This window comes from Peromyscus eremicus, chromosome 10, assembly GCF_949786415.1.
Source record: "Peromyscus eremicus chromosome 10, PerEre_H2_v1, whole genome shotgun sequence".
Lineage (NCBI taxonomy): Eukaryota > Metazoa > Chordata > Mammalia > Rodentia > Cricetidae > Peromyscus > Peromyscus eremicus.
The window spans coordinates 74092757-74106958 of record NC_081426.1 but is presented as its reverse complement, the minus strand read 5'-3'; positions in this window follow the sequence as shown (position 1 = coordinate 74106958).

Here is a 14202-nt window from a genome sequence, read left to right as displayed (position 1 = left end):
TTCTAAGGGATGTGACATAGATGTCCCATTTAGGGCTAATCACTCCACGGTCACTTTGACAAGTTGTGAGTCTCCACATTGATTGCCATCTGCTGCACGAAGAAGCTTCTCTTATGGAAGGTGACAGCTGTACTAATCTATGTGTATATGGAGAAGACAGTTTGATAATATCATCAATAACCAAAACCATCATAACTTCTTTCCTAGGCTTAAGACCTCACAACTGTGGTGATCTCCACATAACATGAAAGCATTTAGAAGTGATAGTCTTCTTAGTTTAGAATCTTGAAACATTGTCAAGATTTTCATCTTCAAAACAAAAGTGACCATTCAAAGGCTTAACTACATATTACAAGGTAAAGTTGAATTATATAAAGAACACGATGAGATAGAAACTTGGGTCACAACTTATCAAGTTTGTTCCCATGGCAGTATTGCAAAACTATTATGTCCAAGCTATTTTCCTGTAAAGGAAGGATAGTTTTTGGCAGGATAAGATTCAGAAGAAATTATCTCATAACATGTTACCATGCAGTTATTTTGTGCAGTCATGAATTAACTTTCATCCCATTAATTCATACAAAAAGGATGGTATCACTTATAAAAGATTTCTTCATTTCTAACATTTTTCTAGTCTTTTGTTTATCTACTACTTTTGTGCCTCCAGATGGAATAAACTACATTTAAAGTAAGATATCCAGCAGTGATCCATCACCTGTAGCACCATATCATGTAATTTTTAATTCCTCATGATCTGGTGTTCTTTTGTCTCATTGTGTCCCATATTAATATCGGACTATGCATATTTCATATTCACCTGGTTTTCATGGGTGTCTCCTATTTACCACACCAAAGCAATTCTTTTACATTAAATCCCAACTCCAATTTGTTTCACTATAATTCAAACTAGTAGACTTATAAATACATTTTGCGGCTATCAATGAAAACCCCATTTTTAATGCAACATTGTGATTATTAGATTACACATTACTGTCAGTACTCTAAGCACAAGCCTTTATGTGCATGATAGATTTTGCATGTGTTGAATTATGTGCATTATATATATATATAATATATATATAATACATATATGTATACCTTATATTTAATGCATGTTTTTGTAGACTCTAAGTATTTTCAATAGCACATGCTGTACAATACAGCCAAAACAATGCACATCATAATATTAGTAATGTAGAGAACTCTCAAGAAAAAACAATCATTGATTTTATTATAACAAACTTTATTAGGTGGCATAATTGTGCTCTGGGTGTGTTTAAATTTCCTTATATAATCTATAAAAATAAAGTTCTTTATATATTCTAGATTTCAATCCACTCTCACATGTATAGTTAGTAAGGATTTTTTCTCATTCTATAGAATGTCTTCAGTCAACTGTTTCTTTAAAATTGTAAGAACTTCTTAATTTCATATAGTCTCCTTTTTGAATTCCTGGAATTACTCTTGAGCTATTGGGGGGCCTGTCAAAACATAGTTCAGGAAAGGAGTCATGGGACAAGAATTCTGAGTGCTTGTGAAGTTTACTCCAACAGAACAAGATAAGAATATTGTGAACCCAGTTTATTCAAAACACGAAATTGTTCTTGTAATGTGTTTTCGTGCTCCTCCCGGGTAGAGCAGATCCAGTTAAGTGTTTGTATGTCCCTATGGAAAACCATGTTTTGCCATGTGCTTTGTCCTTGTAATTGAACGCTTTACACATGTGACTCTTCTTAACCCTCAGAGTATAAATTGATGCTCTAAGTCAATTTTGCTATTGCATGAGATTTTATTCTGCTTCATTTCTTGGCGGCATTCTCCCAGGCTCCACTACCTCTAGAGAGGTGACAGGAGTCCTTTTGAGAAAATTCTGGCCTATAGCTATATCTTGAAGTGTATTTCCTATCTCTTTAACTGTATGAGAGTCCTGTGTCTCACCTTAAAATCCTTGAACCATTTTAGACGCCTTTATTCTCTCCAATGGGTTGAGCATATTTGATGCCACTCAGCCAATTCATTTCCACTTGGATTGAGTTTACTGAGATATGCATTGATCATAAATTGAGAAATCTCAGTCATCTTAAAAGAACAATTTTTAGAATGTATGCTTACTCTATATTCATGGGTATAAAACTGGTAATTTTGAAAGTTTCAGGCCTCTAAAAGAACAGAATTTAAGAATACTTCACCCACCCAGGAATAGCAGTTTAAATTCTTAGAAAAGTGTGACAAAGACAGCTAAATAATTTATAAACTATAAGATAGGCACTTATGTTGTTTCCTTTTGCTTATAAGTTTAATATCTAGTTATATAAATGAACATAGACCATATGGCTACTGTAACACATTTCCAAAATATTCAAATTAAATATATAGCATATATATGCAAATACATATGTATGTGAATATATCTATCTTATTTCACAATCCACATAAAGAGTTAAAAATCTAAAAAAAAAAAGTGATGTTTCAAAGGTGCCAACTTCTTTTACTGAAACTTCAGATAATTCAGGCATTGTTCTTGAGTGGTGACACAAGAAAAGGAGAAAAGATCATTGACTTGCTGGTGGCATTAATTAAATAAATATGAACACTATAGTGCATTGTTTCTATTTTCAAATAAGTTCACCATCCATAGAGAGGGAAATGTAGTTTCATTATAATACCCTAGTTTTTACATTACTATAAACCAAATGTATCATTTCTTTGCTTTGTTTTATCTACTATCCTAACCTCTAAATTCCTTACTTTCAAATAATTGGAACAGTTCTGTTATTTATGCTATCCTTTCAAAAGTACATTACTTTTAAGATACATGTTTATGCCTTCTACTCATTTACAGTTTTTCACTGGAGTTTTTCCATATCACTGTAAATAGGAGGATTATCATGGTCTGTGATATGTGATCATATATCATCCCTGCCCCTATTCCTTTCCTTCTCTTTATTCTCAGTCCAGGCAATTCACCCTCCACTCTTACTTCAGATAATTCAACTATAGTCCAGTCCATGGTTTCTGTGTCTTCTGATGTCCTTCCCCATTCTTATACTAAATACCCACTTGTGTGCTCAAGTCTCACAGTCTGAGGAACTGAATCTGACTGCATTATTTACACACAAGCTCAAAGCTTACCATTTTTATGTCATTCTATTTATGTGCATATATATATGTGTGTGTGTGTGTGTGTGTAATATATGTTACATATATTTTTCACTTTTTAATGTTATCTTAACTGACTGTTTTCACACATAGATTTATAAAGCACAGTATTTCCATAGTATCCATTATAAAAATGTAATGTAACAATATTTCCTTCTAATTTTTGTTTTTTATTTCTAGGAAGAGAATCTCATGTTGAATATGTTCAAAGAAAATATGCTGCTGAATATAAAGTCCTACAAACTTGTTTCTCTTTTGGATTTGCTAATTTCAAGATGTTGATACAATAACTTTATTGCAATAATTTTTGTTAGAATATTACAAAATAAAGCAAAAGAACTGAGGAGATAATTACTTACAAATAAAGATATCCAAACACATACTTGAATGTTTTTAAATTTTATCTGAAAACAAATAATACATGCAACATTCTTCTATAAATTATTGAAAACATTCTTTTAGTTTAACCATCTAAGAAACCAGTGTTTTATTAGAGAAAGGGTATTTATTGACATTTTTAGATAATGGATTTTTTCCATTGTGCACAATAATAATTTTCTAATAAGCCAACAATTACAATTAAGTATAAGAGAATTTATATTCATAAAGTTTCATATGGAAGTATATTCTTAGTTACTGTAGGTTTTGAGGCTCTGACTTCAGCAGGTACCTTTCCCATACCAAAATTTCTACACCCAGAACAAAAATATAGCAAGTTGTTGATATATATTATATAAACTACTGTCCCATTATTTAGTCTGTTATATTGTCTGTTAATCAAAATTAATATTTATACTATCGAACTTTATAAAAATATAATCTTTAGTTCAGAAATGTAACTATCATATCAAAATACTTTTAATTATACATAGTAAAGGTACAGGATATGTTTCAAAAATTGAAACACAGCAGCATTCACTGAACTATCCCATAAGACAAGATTAATTTCAATAATGCTTCTGCTTTAAACATCATCCGTATGTGTAAGATTAATCATGTTTTAGCTAGGAGCATTGTTGGAATGTTTGATGCATATTAATGTCCCAGCAGTTATTGTTATTTATCTTCATATTCAAAAGTTGTCACAGTTTCAGCATTAATAATGTGCAAATTTACAACACTGCAAAGTATGCTATTATGCACATTTTCTAATAGGAAAAAGAATTCTTAAAGATACAATGTTAATCTCTTATGTAACATGGTTAAATGAATGTTTTTACGTTATTTTACATCTTTCATAATATGCTAGTTTCACGAAAATTCTTAGTGACACTAATGAAAATAACCTTAGTAAATAGGTTCACAAAAAAAGCAAATATTTTCCTTATCTGAAGTTATCCTTACAATTAAACTGCAGAGCAATATTGTATCCAACTCATATATATGAAATGTTTAGTTCAATGTGTCCTCACAATTATCCTTTAATTTTATGTGAATATAGACTGGTGTGTGTGTGTGTGTGTGTGTGTGTGTGTGTGTGTGTGTGCCCATTTGTCCATTGCCTTGCGTATGTAGTATGTTGTATAGGTTGTGGCATATGTATTCATTCATAAGGTTATATGTAGATGCACATACATGTATGTGCATATATGTACACATAGTGTGCCAATAAAGTACTTGGATATCAGCATTGTGTTTCAAAAATAATTATATCGCCGGGCGGTGGTGGCACACGCCTTTAATCCCAGCACTCGGGAGGCAAAGGCAGGTGGATCTCTGTGAGTTCGAGGCCAGCCTGGGCTACCAAGTGAGTGCCAGAAAAGGCGCAAAGCTACGCAGAGAAACCCTGTCTCAAAATAAATAAATAAATAAATAAATAAATAAAATAAAATAAAATAAATAAAAATAATTATATCACCCAAAAGAAAAGAATAGAAAAAACATAGTCTCTATTTTCTAAACCATTAAATATGATAACTAGATTAATTCATTTATAGCTAATCACCAATAATTATCCCATTTATTGAATGGTTATTATTTTTATTTTTATATACATCTATATTGTGATATATATGTATATATACATGTATATATATATGTGTATGTATATATATATATGATGTAATAACATCCTTCCTGTATCATTTAGTGTTGCTCTTTTTATATGTTTTTACGGCAGGACACTTAGTGTTGGATGTTCAACCCAGGTGCTAATCCCTGCAGAAGGCTGATTCTCCCTTTCTCAACAGTCATCAATATTCTGTTGTTATCATTATATACACAAGAACTTTTGAGATTTCCCCTATCTAATCTTGGAATGTCAACTGATGTTGGCATTATTCAGTTTTGTTTAGGCAACCATAAGTTTGAGATTTTCTGGGTGCATTCCACTGTCCTTTGTAGAAGACACAACAATAGAGCAGACATCCTAGTCCTCCAGCTCTTAGAATCTTTTGTCTCTTCTTCCATAATGTTCCTTGAGCCTTAGGTACAAAGGTTGTGTTGTAGATGTATCAATTGGACCCAATGGTCAGTTCTATGCATTTTTTATCAGTTATGATTTCTGTGGTGCTCTCCTTGTACTTCAAAATGAAGCTTCACAGACTATGGCTGAAAACTAAATGTATCTCTATGTTATAAGGATAAATTTATAACACATTTATGTAGCCAGAAGTTTTCCTGCATCCCACAGCCTCTCAGTCCCAAGTAAACACACAGAGGCTTATATTAATTACAAACTCTTTGGTCTATGGCTTAGGCTTCTTGCTAGCTGGTTCTTTCACCTTAAATTAACCCATTTCTATTAATCTATGTGTTGCCATGTGGCCATGGCATTACCGGTCTCCTGGCATCTTGTTGCTGCTTGGGCAGCAGGCTGGCATCTGCCTTACTCAGCTCTCCCTCACTGTATCTCTCTTGGATTTCCCACCTGGCTCTTATCCTGCCTTACCATGGGCCAAAACAGCTTCATTTTTAACCAATAGTAGCAACACATATTCACATAGAGAAATGCATAGAGAAATACCATCCCAAAGCACATTTAGAAATTGTACTGGCTTAGAAAAGTAGCAGCAGTAGGTTCTCATCTAGGTTCCATGGACTCACTAGTAATAACTATATGGGTGGATTTACAGTACTAAGAATGAATACCCACCTAATGAAGTGGGCCTTACGTGTAATTATACAGCTATTTATTACCCCTGCACTATAAATGCCACTATTGGACTATGAAGAACATATTGCAGTGGGTCATTGTTGTGTATCATAGATGTAACAGCTGTGTAGGGATATTGATTGCTTTTCTAAACCAGGAAGCCTTGATCGCACCTTTAGTACTATGAGAGTTAGCCTCCAAGGAGGAGTCATCCAGGTCAATTCCAGCTCAGGTCCTACAAGTCCAATGTTTTCAATGTAAAATGTCCTCATAAAAAGGGATTTACCTTCAAAAGATTTCATATATTTTTGAGATTATAATTACATTTCTCTCTTCCTTTCCTCCTTCCAAATTCTACCTTATACCCATCCCTATTGTCTTTAAAATTCACTAATTGTTATTGCATTACTGACATCACTATTTTGTAAAATTGCAGCCTTCATTTGGAATAAGATTGAATAATAATAATAATAATAATAATAATAATAATAATAGTAATAACAACATCTGAATTAGGAATTCATTTCCATGGACAGTTGAATTGGCATTGTAAGCAAAGAAATAACCACCACCTAACTTTCTTAAATGCACATTATGATTTACAACATACTTCATAGATCATGGTAATTAGAATGATAATGAGTAAGAAACTGGAGTGACTTGAATGTACATAATTAGTACATGATTAGTCTTCTAAAATATTACATTCAGTTAATTAATTCTAACATTATTAGTGTTTTATTTGGTAATATTTATAATGTACTTTAAATAAATAATATAATTAAAGAATTGGAAATTTTTGAAAAATAATAAAATATGATTGAATTCTTGTTCTTTGCCTTTTTTTTTTTTTTTTGGTTTTTTGAGACAGGGTTTCTCTGTGTAGCTTTGCGCCTTTCCTGGAACTCACTTGGTAGCCCAGGCTGGCCTCGGACTCACAGAGATCCACCTGGCTCTGCCTCCTGAGTGCTGGGATTAAAGGCATGCGCCACCACCGCCCAGCTTGTTCTTTGCCTTTTTAAAGATGTTTCCATGGTATATAAGATGATCTCATTTAAAAAATAATTTTCAATCTCCTGATGAATAATTACATTCTGTGACATCTTAATTTTATCAGATACTTTAGTAAGGTGGAATAAAGAATCTGTCTATATATTTTCATTTGATTTGACTAACTTTTGCTTTGTGATGTTTTTGTTATAAAGTACTTGTTTTATGTGTTGAAAATATGTTTCCCATCTATGTTTTAACTTTTCATTCTATTAATTGTACATTTAGGGAACCACAGTTTCCTATGATACTGTGGTTCTTATCACAGTTTCTTACTTCTTTTTATCTCTATGGCTCTCTGTAGAAATAGTTAAAACCAGAACAAAATTAAAATTAACCTGTATTTTCTTTATGATTTGCACTATATATATATATATATATATATATATATATATATATATATATATATATATATATGACAGTGTGTAGCATGAATCTTAGAGAGTCTTATTAATAAAATCAAACCCAGACCAGGTATTGGGGTGTATGTTGGAGGATCAGAGAACCAGAACAAGCCATAGCTAACCTCACTGGCCAACTTCTCAGCTGGTCTTGTTTCCTCAGACTGGATGCTTCTGTGTCCTCATATCCAAATGGCTGTCAGCTGAACTGTGCTGCTAGAAGCCTGAAAGCTTAACCAGCCAAATGCTTCTAGTTTCTGGTCCTCATGCCTTATATACCTTTCTGCTTTCTACCACCACTCCCTGGGATTAAAGGCTCGCTTTCTGGGATTAAAGGCATGTGTCACCATGCTCGGCTGTTTCCAATATGGCCTTGAACTCCAGAGGGATTTCTACCTCTGGAGTGCTAGGATTAAAAGTGTGAGTGCCATCATTTTCTAGCCTTTGTATCTAGTGGCTGTTCTGTCTCTGACTCCAGATAAGTTTATTAGGGTGCACAATATTTTATGGAACACAATACCACCACAACAGTGTGTCTATAAGTCAACTGTAGGATATTAAAGCCTTCAAATTAGTCCCCAAAACACTGAAAATTTAACTCAAAAAAATCTATCTATGTAAAAGCAACATATTTAGCTATCAACACTACAACATGCAACTGGCATTTAAACAGGTATATGAAAACTGTATTACCAAGCTTCCTATAACGCAAAGACAGTTTTATATACACCTCTCTAACACTAAGAAAATGTGTGCCTATTGCCAAGTATGATCAATAATTTTAGTTTATTCAACTGGACTGATTTTATTCAACGACCAGGGAAACATATCTCCTAGTGTACCTATATGCTTATTTTCAGACATGTTTAAATGAGGAGGGAAAGCTTTCTCTGCATGTAGATAGCACCATGCCATAGATTAAACTGGGATCTTAACCTGAAAAAGACCAAATAACCTGAATACCAGCATTCAATCTTACCTGTTTCCAGAGTGCTAATACAACATGACCAGTGTAACCAGGAGCCTCACCCACTTCCTGCCATGACCTTTCTCTCATGATGCACTGTTTCTTCAAACTACGAGCCAAATAAACCTGTTTTTTCTGTGTTCTTTTTATAAGGTATTTCATGACATCAATCCTAAAAGTAACTGATTTTTTAAAAGTACAAAAATATGGGCCATTGCAGTTATAAACCAAGTAGTTCTTAAGTTTTAGAAACTTATTTATGGATCAAAAGTAATATATCATCATGCAGGAATCCTAATTTAGCATATTTAGTTTCAATTCCTGTTTAAATACAATACTTACATATTTATTTAAATAACTTTTCAATTTACTAGACTGTAAAACCTGTCTGAATGTTCATGGACTCACCAAGAAGTATTTTTCTACTAAGTGACAATCATAAGAGACCATCATAAAAATTTTCATAAAATGAATTCTGCTTAAGGTCAATATCCTGACTCTTACAGTTTCGAAAGCATATTTTCCCATAATTTCGCAGATTATTTACATAGATTGTTTACTAAATTCGCTTCTACGGTTAGCTGACTTTTTTCCATAATTCTCTTTGTATTTCATGCTTAATTTTTTATTCTATTAACATATTTATAATTTTAACTGAAAGAAGAGAGCATATAATGCATGATCAGTTTGTTCTGTAAGGTACATTTTATGTTCCTACTCATTTAAAAATGAAATTTTATGTAGTTTTTTTTTTTAACTGTAAAAAGTCCTATTGAAAATCAGGAGCATTTCTAGAGGGAGAATAAAAGTTAGGAAGAAGTGTAGTGACATCAGGCTTTTGATTACACTTCTATCTTTTAAGTAAGGATGGGCAGTATCCTATTTTCACATAAGCCGACCCTTTTTTCACAGGGAATGACATGATAACATTGATTTACTGTTAGGTAAATACCAATTTATCTTGATTACTGTCTACCATTCAATGTAGCACAACTTACCCTTCCTAGTTTGGAGTGTATGTTGTAACATTTTTATTAGAGTATGTGCATTTCAGATAAAAATAGAACATAGTTTTGGTTCTTAGCATGACCTTGTCACTTGAAAAAAGCATTACATTTTAATGGCATATAATTTAAAATGCCTGTAGGAGTGAGTTGAATTTACTGAGATATTTTTGAGAGTAATTACTTACCAGAGGATGTCAGAACACTTGTGCTGTGCCGCCCTTCTTCAGTGCAGATATTTGAGACTACTTGAAATGAATTAACACTTCTACCATTAATGTTTGATGGGAGGCCATAGTGAAAAAGATGGATGCTTATATAATTGACATCCTTAACATTTAGAACTGAACACTTAAATGCCAGATACATAATTCGGAATAAAATGTCAGGACCTAACTCAATAATATTTAATGATGTATCAGGACATGGATGAGCCTGAGTCAGTTTACATTATTAATGAAATTATTAAAAGTATGTTTAATTGTCTCTATGCAAAATGAAGAAGGTTATGTTCACATAATTATTTGGGGAAAAAATATTTAATTTTCCTTTTCTACCAATCAAAGATATCAAGTATTTTGTTTACTCTTATTACTATAAAAGATGTTTTTGAAAAAGCAAACAGCAAGTTTATTAAATATGTTAAATACTTCAATTTATTATAGTTGACACAATATCAAATTATGATTTATATCTTATATAGTTTCATTCACTTATTCTTTTCTTAGCAAATTATGTGTCTGATAAAGATATTCTAATGTATAGTAGATATACATGATAAAAACCTGAAGGAAAAAAAAAGATAGTGCAGAAACAATGTCTTTTTAAAAATGACCAAAACATAATAATCTCCTAAAGAAAAAAAGTTACCGATAAAATAGTGCTTGGCATATTTGCATAAAGTGGGTTTTAACTGTTGAATAGTCTTTATAAACTCTGTATTACATATATTCGCTAGTTAAAGAGCAGTGAAGCAGATTATGGTTTCATTTGTCAGTTGAAAAAGTCCCAAATTCTGAAATCATAAACTATATCACCTCTAGAGAGAATGAGCTATGTTATAGCTGACTTGTATTTAGGCACATCCATCCACACAGACAACGTTCTTAAAGATTCAAATAATATTAATAATTAAATTAACTTTGCTTCCCACAGTGGAATACAGTATTGTAAATAATAGGCATAGAAATCGGGGTATACTAGTAAGAAAATAAAAGTAGCAACAGATGTCAGCAGGCACTGATTAAGTACAGTTATCATCCCCGTCTCTGAGCTTGATGTGGATATTATGCAATCTACAAAAGCTGATAAAATCTTTCACCATATAGTTAGATGATGTGACCAGTCACTCTATTTTGTGCAGTTGCATGAACTCACCTGCACTGAGTGGACTTGTCTGGGTATTTGCATGTGGAAGCCAGAGGATGAATTGCCTATCTTCCTATGTTGTTCTTCAGCTTATTTATGAGACAGGGTTTCTCACAGAGCCAGAGCTTCCTATTTCATCTAGGTGGGATGTCCAGAAATTCCCAGGCATATGCTGTATTGAAGAATCTCAAATACAGTGCTGCCATTATAGGCATATACAGCCACAAGCCTAGCATTTGTGAGGATGTTGGGGAACCAAACGTCTTAATGCTTGAACAGCAAGTACTTTACACACTAACCTATCACCCCATATTAAAAAAAAAAAAACAAAAAACAAAAAAAAAACTTAAAACAGAGAAAATGCACAGACAACTATTCAATACAATCTTATTTGATGTTCTGTTATTGTTATATGGACTTAATTAGTGGCATTTTATATTTTGAGGTGTAAGTTTAAATATTGTAATTTTGTATTATTCTTTGAAAATTATAAAAATGTATACAGGCATCTCGATATTATCCAGACTTCAAATGCAAGAATAATTATGTGTAAACAAATAATTTGCAAAATTATAACACAAAGAAAGTACTTGTTTTAATTTTATTTCTAGTGTTGTAATAAAACCTTCTTACCAAGAGCAATTTAGGAAGAAAAGTGTTTATTTGGCCTATGCTTCCAAGTCCCAGTCCATTATTGAGAAAAATCAAGGCAAGGACTTAGGCAGGAACTCATAGCAGACCAGTGGAGGAATACTGCATTCTTGTTTCCCCTCTAACTCTGTTTTATACAGCAGAGGGCCCATGTGCCTAGAGATGGAACTCTCCTCAGTGAACTGGTTCTCTTATATCAATCAACAATCACAGGAAGGTCCACAGGCCAATTTGATTGAAGTAAAATTTCTTGATTAAGATTCCTTCTTGACTTCTGCCAGTGTGAAATTACCAGCTAAAGGCAACTTGGGCACTATCCATATCCTACTATATTATAACAGAACTGAAGAAGGAATGTGTATGTTCAGTCTACACACCTAAGGATCTCTTATCTGTAACTTCTGTGAATACTCCATCCTATATATTTTCCTACATTTTCTTTCTTTATTATTAAGAAATTTTCTACTCGGGCTGGGTGGTGGTGGCGGTGGCGGCGGCAGCGGCGCACGCCTTTAATCCCAGCACTTGGGAGGCAGAGCCAGGCGGCTCTCTTTGATTTTGAGGCCAGCTAGGGCTACAGAGCGAGATCTAGGACAGCCACCAAAACTACACAGAGGAACCCTGCCTCGAAAAAACAAAAAAAAAAAAAAAAAAAAAGAAGAAAGAAATTTTCTATTCATTTTATATACCAACCACAGATTCCCCTCTCCTCCTTCCTCCCACCCCCCAGCCTCAATCCCCATTCCCCCTCAACCCAATCCCCATTCCCACCTCCTCCAAGGCAAAGTCTCCCATGCGGAATCAGCAGAGCCTGGTACATTCAGTTGAGGCAGGTCCAAGCCCCTCTCCCCTGCAACCAAGACTGAGCAAAGTGTCTCAGCATAGGTACTAGGCTCCAAAAAGCCAGCTCATGCACTAGGGACAGGTCCCGGTCCCACTACCTGGGGGCCTCCCAAACACTTCAAGCTGTCTCATTTATCCAGAGGGCCTGATCCAGTTGGGGGCGCCTCAGCTATTGGTTCATAGTTCATGTGTTTCCACTAGTTTGCCTAATTGTCTCTGTACTTTTTCCAATCATGGTCTCCATATCTCTTGTTCATAGCCTCCCTTCTCTCTCTCATCGATTGGACTCCTAGAGCTCACATGGGACCATCTTACACCTGTCAAATGGCTAAGATAAAAAGCACTGAAGACAGCTTATGTTGAAGAGGATGTGGAGCAAGTGGAACACTCCTCCACTGTTGGTGAGAATGCAAACTTGTACAGCCACTTAGGAAATCAGTATGGCAGTTTCTCATAAAATTGGGAATCAATCTTCCTGAAGACCCAGCTATACCACTCTTGAGCACATACCAAAGGAATGCTGAATCATACCACAGAGACACATGCTCAACTATGTCCATAGCAGCATTATTTGTAATAGCCAGAACCTGGAAACAACCTAGATGCCCCTCAACTGAATAATAGATAAAGAAAATGTGGTACATATACACAATGGAGTACTACTCAGCAGAGAAAAACAATGACATCATGAGGTTTGTGGGCAAATGGATGGAACTAGAAAATAACATCCTGAGTGAGGTAACCCAGACTCAGAAGGACAAACATGGTATGTGCTCCTACATTTTCTTAATCTGTAGTGGGAAGATGTTTTGTGAGCTTCTGTTAGCTCATTAAAAAGTTGATTAAACAGTGCTACCATATCAACAATAATCCTTGAATTTTGTTATATGGTTCTGTCCTTTGTGGCTCACTATGTTTGAATGCTATCTGTACTTAAAGCCTCTCAGAATGGGAGGATCATTTTTTTTTTTTAACTATTAGGTTTCTATACTAACATTTCATGTTCAAAAAACTTGGCAAGAGTTAGAGACATTGCCTAGATACTGATAATATTATAATTAATTTATATAATTTCAGATACTAGCTAAGTGCCTTCACAAATGCTTCTTATAAGAACATTTTAATAATTGTGTTCTATTAAACCTGAAATATAAAGTCATTGTATGTATAAGCTTCTGCTTAACTCATCTTATCAATATTGTACATATAACATAAAATTGTTTTAATTTTGGGAGGCTTAATAAAAATGAAAGAAAATTTTGTGTAATGTAAAATTCCCTTAATTTTATTTTATATACCCCATGCTCTATCATAACCAATGTTAAATGTTCATTTATTCTATATACCAAGCACTGTTTTAATTTAGCAGGACTGTATATTCCTTAAATATAAATTCTTCTAAAACATGCATAGAACTAAAGCTTCCAAAATATTATGTTTAAGTCACATTATATATTTCTAATTCATACATTAGTTAAATTATTTTCAATAAAGTTGTATAACGTGAAAACTATGGGCTAGCAAGATGACTTAACTCTAAAAGATGCCTGCCAGCAAGCCTGATGAGCTGAGTTCAATCTCCAGAACCTGCAACAATTGAAGGAGAGAGCCAGCTTCTGAAAGTTATTTCTTGACCTCTACACATATGGTGTATAACACACACAT